Below are 7986 nucleotides of genomic sequence, written 5' to 3'. Positions count from 1 at the left end.
TATTACCGTGTGCTCCCAAAGCCAACCGGCCTACTGATCTTTGGTTAACTTCCAAACCCGCCAATATATCCGATTTTAAGCATATAATGACATTTGCGAATGTTAGCGCTGGCACCATTACTCCTTTCCAGATTCCACGCACCACCTCATACTTATTGTGGCCCCACAGTGCTCTGTGTTTCATTATTGCTGCATTCCGCTTCCCCTTTATTTTCAGATTATCTTGGTGGTTGCTTGAGTAATTCTTTCCTTCGTTTATGTGTACGCCGAGGTACTTATATTGCTTCACTATGGGTATTACTTGCTGTTGAATTGACACCACGAAGTTACTCGCGTGTTCATTAAAGGTCATAATCCCCGATTTCTCTGTGCTAAACTTAAGGCCTAGATTTGTCGCTGCGTTCCCACAGATATTCGCAAGTATTATTTTTATTGTCCGCTAGTAGCACAATGTCGTCTGCGTACATCAGAACAGGGACCTGCTGTTGCACCATTTGTCCATTACGCATGTAGGATAAATCAAAACCTAATTCGCTGTTTTCCAGTCGTCTTTCTATGCCATTGACGTAAAGCGTGAACAACAATGGTGACAGAGGGCATCCTTGCTTCAATCCTTGGTGAATTCCCACCATTTCATTTCCTTTTCGGCCTTCCCATGCCACTTGTACTTGGTTGTCTCCATATATCTCCCTCAGCAGCTCCACGAAATCGTCATCTATGCCTTCGTATTGAAGAATATCCCACAACAATTCCCTGTCTACGTTGTCATAAGCTCCTTTAATATCTAGAAATGCTATCCATAAAGGTCTTTTCTGAGCTACTGAAATCTCTATGCACTGAGTTAGTACAAACATATTGTCTACTAAGCGTCTGCCTGGCCTGAACCCATTCTGTAGTCCCCCAATACACCGTTTTCCTCCACCCACTTCGACAGTTCTAATTTTATGGCTTGCATTGCCATACAGGTACATGTGCGGAAGTGCAGCATACATCCTCATTCTTGTAGGCCCCCCGCCTATCGCAAATGCGTTATTGAACTAATTGAATTTCTCAAAGTAAAACGCACCGGAAAATTCGTAAAGTACGTCATACACACAGCCTACAGATAGTATGGGATTCTAATTCGAATACACAAGAAAACATAATTATGTTATGTGGAAGCTCAAACTCAGACGCCTTTTCCAGCTGCTGTTTTTTGGGTGAGCATGCCACGAAAAATCCCGACCAACTAGAGGCTAACAGCTTGGCTGTAAAAGCGCTATTTCAGTTAGGCCATCCTGAAATGCATTGAAAACACAGTGGGCCAACATAAATATTGAGATATACACGAACTGACCAACACTACGGATAGCAAAACAGATTTATTGCCAATTGGCTCTATATATAGTGTGTTGCTATATGACCAAATAAAATAAAATGAAGATAAGATAAACTAAGATGCAGCTAAAAAGTGGCACCCATAAAATTGTTCAAGTCAGTCAACTTTGTACAACTGTGGAGCATATGACAATACCTAAATAACACTACTGGGGTGCTATGCAGGATGCGCCGAGTTTCTCGTTCGCCCGAGTTTTACCCGAGTTTGCTCGATGGCAGTCAGTGAACGAAGATAGCAAGGAACGTGCAATAACAGCAGGCAAAAATAAATGTCGAGATAAAGCCGCGTATGACAACATGAGCGCACCCTGCGCTGCACAGTGCTTTCGCGCTTCAAGCACAGAGGACTGCGCAACAAAACGCGCCAGCGCCGCGTATTGTTATCAACGTATTATCGCAATTTAGCAATACCGTCACTGTCCCGCTGTCTATATGTACACTTACCGTGAACCGCTTGCCACGCCTTTCTCGGGCGCGTCAAGGGCGTGCCTCCTCTTTCGAGCATTATCTTTCTATCCTCCGTCGAATGCGAACAGGGCACATGCGGTGCATTCTTGAACCTACACTTTCCCTCAATCGGATACATTGAAATACAGCAAATGAAATAACAAACATTTTATTTCTTAAAGTATCGGTTTTTCATTTTGAATGCTATAAGTTTGTGATGACAAACCGACATCGAGTGAATTATTAAAGTTTGCACTTTTTTGCCGCGAGTGGCGACAGTGAGGCGAAAGCTTACAAGCGGATACATTCAGAGGTTCGCACGCACGAGGGAGGTTATTCGATGAGCAGTCGCCAGGGGCGCTGCAGTGCTATTCTCGATAAAATCAATGCGATAATGACGCATAAAGTCAGTCATGACAATGATCTGTCCATTCCCAGTCTATTAGAGGTATAGAATAAATGGTCACGGCCTATGATGAAACACAACTGTATTTACATTATGTACAGTAATTGAATCGAATGTTGTCCATGGCGGACGCTGTCTCTTTCTTCCACTTTGTCGTCTTCTCCGTGCGTCCGTGCTCCCGCGTGCCTTGCAGTTGGCTTCTTTTTCTCTAGCTCGTCGAAGAAGGGTAAATATTCAATATCCTCCGCCCCCGGAAAGGCGCGCAGTTTGAGTCTGTTACAGCGAAGAAAGTTCAATTGGGTACAGAAGTTGGACGGGTCGGCGTATTACAGAGCCGTTTGGAAGCTTCACCGAACAAGTTCTGATATTTTCATCACGTCCTCGATGTACTTCTTGGATTCGTCCCGTCTTCCATAGTTGTCGTGGTGCATTTTCTTCGTAAAGAAGCACAAGATCACCAGCTTTCAGATTGTTCGAGGCTTGAACATTGGCATAGTGCGCTGAGCGCAGGCTAAGAAGATATTCTCTCCTCCATCTTCTCCAAAAGTGCTCCAGTAACTGCTTGCGATCAAGCCACTTTCTTGTGACCGTAGATCTTGACCCTGAAGTATCGACATCTTCGTTATGGTAAGGAAGGCTTGTTAGCCGTTTACCGGTTAAGAAATGAGCCGGAGTAAGTATTTCCACTTCTGCTGTTCACGTTGACAAGTAAGTGAGGGGCCTGGAGTTTACTACTGCCTCTACCTCATACAATACCGTCGTTAATTCTTCTGGCGTAAGCTTTGCCTTGCCAAGGATCTTCCGGAGGCTGGTTTTCACAGTTCTTATCAATCTCTCCCAGAAGCCGCCCCACCATGCAGCTCTTTCTGCGATGAACTTCCATTCTAATCTTCTTTGAGAGCAATAGTCTTGTAGCTCTCCACTGAACAATACTCTTGCCAAGGAGGCGATTTCCTTTGACGCTTTCTTGAAAGCCTGCGCGTTGTCGGTGTATATTACGTCGGGCAATCCACGACGCGATAAAAATCGCCGAAACGTGAGCAGGAAACTTTCTGCTGACAGTCCGGTGGTTAATTCAAGGTGTACTGCTCTTGTAACGGCACAAGTAAATAACACTATGTAGACATTCGACGTACTGTCTTTCATATATAGAGGTCCAGCAAAATCGATTTCAACCGCTTGAAAAGGATCAGATCGGCGTACTCGTTCACTTGGTAATGGTGCAACAGGTGCGCTGCTGGGCTTTAAGCGTGTCTTGATGCAAGCGTTGCATCCTCTGATGACTTTCTTTACAGTTTGTCTTCCGCGGGGTACCCAAAATTTCTCTCTAAGCTCGGCGAGGGTATCTAGCAGACCACCGTGGAGTGTACGCTTATGGCAGTCTCTTATGACAAGTTTTGTCAGTTGGTGAAGCGGAGACAACAAAATAGGATGTTTAACTTCCTCCGCTTCCTGTAAAAATTGCAGTCGTCCACTTACACGCAACCGTCCTTCCATTTTTACGCTAATCTGTGGAAACGCTTTCTCTATGTCAGCCGTCATAGCAATACGGTTCATACGAAAATGTATGAGAATAGCAACCAAGTAGGCTAGTAGCTTTGGTTCTTTCTCGAGATGTTCATTGAGGGACGATGAATCAGGATCGTGAGAGGATGCGTCAAAAACTACTCGTACTCGAGTAGTTGTAGACTCGCTTCGCACAACGGCGTGATACGGCATGTAGTAGAGCTTAGAGGGTTGCGCCTCAATTTGGCTAGGTACTCTCTCGGCGTGACCCATCTTCATATAGTTCCTGATAGTGGTATCATATTCTACGGCAAACTCTGGATTGTTCTTCATTTTCTTTCCGAGACACATCAGTCGCTTCCGTGCTTGCAATCGGTTATATTCTAGTTGTCCACAGCTTTCTTTCCACGGAAGGGCTACTTGGTAGCGACCGTTGACGAAGGCGATATCGTGATCGAAATTTTCTAGCACCATATTAGGTTCCTTATTTGGAGTGTTGTCGACTGGCGTAATCCCGATGCTCTCTAACTCCCACAACTTCCGAAGTAGATCGTCGATAGAGTCGGTCGATGCACTTACTCGCAATACGCATGCGTTGAGTGCTGCTTCCAAAGAGGTGTTGAACGAAAGTGGTCCTTGTAACATCCAGCCAAATGCAGAACCCAGCGCCACCAAATCTGCCTGGGCGTGGTATCGTTTCATTTCTCCGGACATGAATTGCCATAGCTGGTCAGCACCAATTAAAAGGCTAATACCAGGAACAGCCGCCATGCCTGGTAACAACAGCTTATTTGCAATGAGGTGTCCGTCGCTTTCAATGGTTGTAACAAAGTCATGCTCGAGTGGTATTTGAACAACATCCTTGCAGACGAATGGTACTTCAATGGCCTGCAACAGGCATTCCCGATTGTCATACTGACTGCGAAGTTTTAGTTCGACAAGGCGATGTTGGACGGTAACCGAGCTTGTCTGTCCAAAAGTATTCAGCTGTAAATTCACCGATCCCAGTTCTTTCAAGCCAAGTGTCTTGGATACGTCTTCACGAATGAACGTGCGTTGGCTTCCACTGTCTACAATTCCACGAATGTAGGCCCTCTGCTTTTTTCCGATGATCCATGCCCGAAATGTCTGCATTAAAACCTCAGCATCCACGAACGAACGAGAGCTGGTATGAAGACTTCGCGGTTACGGGTCTTTCTTGTTTCGTCTTCTTAGGTTTCCACTTGGGATCGCACATTGAGGAGACATGTCTTCCTCCGCATGTTCCACACTTGATTTTTCGATAACAGTTTTTGGCAAGATGTCCTCTCACGGTGCATCGATAACATCGGTTCTCTGTAGCCAATTTCTTCAACTTTTCTTCATGGTTCATGACGCTGTCACAAATTGGAGTTGAGTGCTTTGAAGACCCACAGAAGAGACAGTCCTTGTCTTTAACTTTCGAGGAAGATTGCAGGACAGCTGCTGTTGGTAAGGTCGAGTGCAAATTTCTTCTCTCCTCGGGTGGTTTAGCGCATTTCTTTCCTTTAAAGTCATGAACTCCACTTCTTTCTCGGCTTTCAACTTCCACGCGACGATAGGTCAAGAGTTCTTGCAACTCCTCATCGGCTGTCGCTGTCGTTGAATCTTGTTGTTGTACAGAGCCTGAACTGTCGATAGCAGACGGTGATGACTTTGAACTGGCTTCTTTTCGGTAATAGCCAATGACAATGTCTGCTGGCAATGCCTTCAATAGAATGTCCGTCATCATAGTTGCATAGCTTGCAGGACTGACGTTTAGACCTTTCAGGCCTCTAATATGGCATTGCACATAATCCAATAGCCTTCGAAGACTGTATACATCTTCTGAGGAAGCAACTGATGGTAGTGTGCGCAGACGGCGTAGATGCTCCTGCACAATGCGACGCTTATCGCCAAAACGACTCTTTAGAATTTCGATGGCGTCGTCGTAGCACTCGCCTGTCGCTTGAAGACCAGAAATTGAAGCTGCTGCTGCACCGTTCAGAAGATTCTTCAGATATTGAAATCGTTCTCCTTTCGTCAGCTTTTCGTTTTCATGCACAGATGCCTTGAATTGCTCCCAAAAAGCAGGCCAGTGACAAAGCTGTCCGTCGAATGTCTGCAACTGTAGAATTGGAAGCTGGATTGACTTGCGCAGCGCGCGATCATCGAGTGCATTTGATGAACCTGCAGCTGCGGAATGGGAAGTCGTAGAACACTGATTTTGACGGAGTAGCCACTCCCGAGCCTTCAGCTCCCCCAACATTCCTCGCGCAGCATCTTGATAAGTCAACACAATTTCGAATTCTGTCGCGAACTCGTCCTCAGGGATAGCTTCTTCGAGATCGGCGTTAAGCTTGTCCAAGTCCTCATTATTTGCGTGTAGTCATTCGATCAAAGAGGAAATCTTTGCACTGTCAGCGCTTTCAATCACGGCTTTCGCTTCATTGATGAGACGGGTATTCATTTGGCGTCGCGCCGTTCGCTTTTCTTTAAGGACCTTGAGGCGATTCATCTTGTGTTTCAACAATGTGTGACCTCGCTCACCTTCCCAGATGAATGCTGAGTAGGCGTCTTATCACGGCGAAGGGTAACGGCGGATGGTCCAGTTCGGTCGTACCGGCTGGCTTTCGGAGGAGGTTTCCGCTGTCCCTACGACGTGCTGTCTTCGCTTTCAAAGTTCCCGATGAGCACTCCAGGCGTGTAGAGTCCCAGCGAGCACTCCCGGGTTTCGGCACGAGAATATAGAATAAATGGTCACGGCCTATGATGAAACACAACTGTTTTCATCAGTTTTCACAGTTACACGGTACCACTGCACTGCACGGGCAGAGAGGCGAAGGAATTTACTTCACCAACACGGACCGCCTCGGCCGTCCGAGCAACCACCTCTCCAGGCGGCCAATGATTTGGCTCACGTACTGCCTGAGCCAAAGCGTAGACGTATGGCTGTTGAAGGAGATCACCGGCGACTTGTTTCCTCTATCGGAGCACGCCATCGCCATCGCCGACTCCCGTGAGGTCGCGACGGATGACCTGCTGGCGCGACCTCCACTCGATGACCCCGGGAAGATAGCGCAAATTCACGAGTGCCTTCTTCGCGGCGAGCAAAGTACAATCGAGGCCGCCTAATCTCGGGTGACAACTTGCCGCCGAGCCGCCAAAATTACGGCGGTGTTAAAGATGGTGGCCCATGGGTCTTCGGCATGTTCTGCGCGACCAGAGAAGTACTCGACTTTCAAGGTCGACCGACGAAAGGCGGTGATGCTAGGCGCCATTATAGCTGCCAATGTTCAAATTAGAACGCATATTCATAGTGACGAATTGGCCGCATACAAATATATCACAAATTTAGTGGATGCTAACGGGGCTATGCCTCAATCTGCATTGGGAGATAGACAACCACAGCGTGAACTTTGCGGACCCCATCACGGGCGTTCACACGCAAAAAAAAAAGTTATTGTCAAAAAGTGAAGCGCCACCACGTCAGCGATGGGTACAGGGTAACTGCACCGATGCTGGAGTCCCACTTGGGATGGATGGGGTGGCACTCAACGGCCACGTGCGCTGCAAAGACACTTTCTTGCGTTTGTTAGAAACCACGGATCGCTCCGGATACCCAGTATAAAGACTCTTTCATGCGGTTGTTAGAAGCCGTCGCTCGACGCTTGCCAGCATGAAGGTGCATTGCAAAGTAAAAGAAAATAAAGCGTAGTTTTCTGACCCTTGTATGAGTGCTTTCCGGCATACATGAGTGCTTACACGGTAAGCGCGCGGCAAACCACTTCTGCGCTAGCCGACACTCACTTCGTCTCGCAGCCTTACTTTAGCGCGAGCAACGAGCAATCTGTTAAAAGCACAGTGTGAAAACCAGGCGCACACCAATTTGTGCTCGGAAATGGGAGCGCAAGCACGTAGCGAGCCGGACCAATCCAATCCATAGTAAAGAGAAGAGCAACGAGCGATCTGTTGAAACCCCAGTGAGAAAACCAAGCTCACACCAACGGTGCTCGGAACTCCTCGCACAAGTACGTAGCGAGCCGCGCCAATCCAATCCAGAGAAAAAAAGAGGAGGGTGAGCGTCCCCTCGTGGTATAACGCGAAACGTATTATGCTACAAATTAGTCCAATACACATTCAGTGTACATCTTGTAAACGTTAAAATGCTTATAAGCCACATTAATGTCAGTAATATTATTGTATTAAATGCATTTATTTTATAAGTTGCTTGAGCCTGTAATGCACCCGGT

Source organism: Dermacentor silvarum, chromosome 1 (assembly GCF_013339745.2).
Source record: "Dermacentor silvarum isolate Dsil-2018 chromosome 1, BIME_Dsil_1.4, whole genome shotgun sequence".
In the NCBI taxonomy this organism is placed as follows: Eukaryota; Metazoa; Arthropoda; class Arachnida; order Ixodida; family Ixodidae; genus Dermacentor; species Dermacentor silvarum.
Note: the sequence above shows the minus strand (reverse complement) of the source record.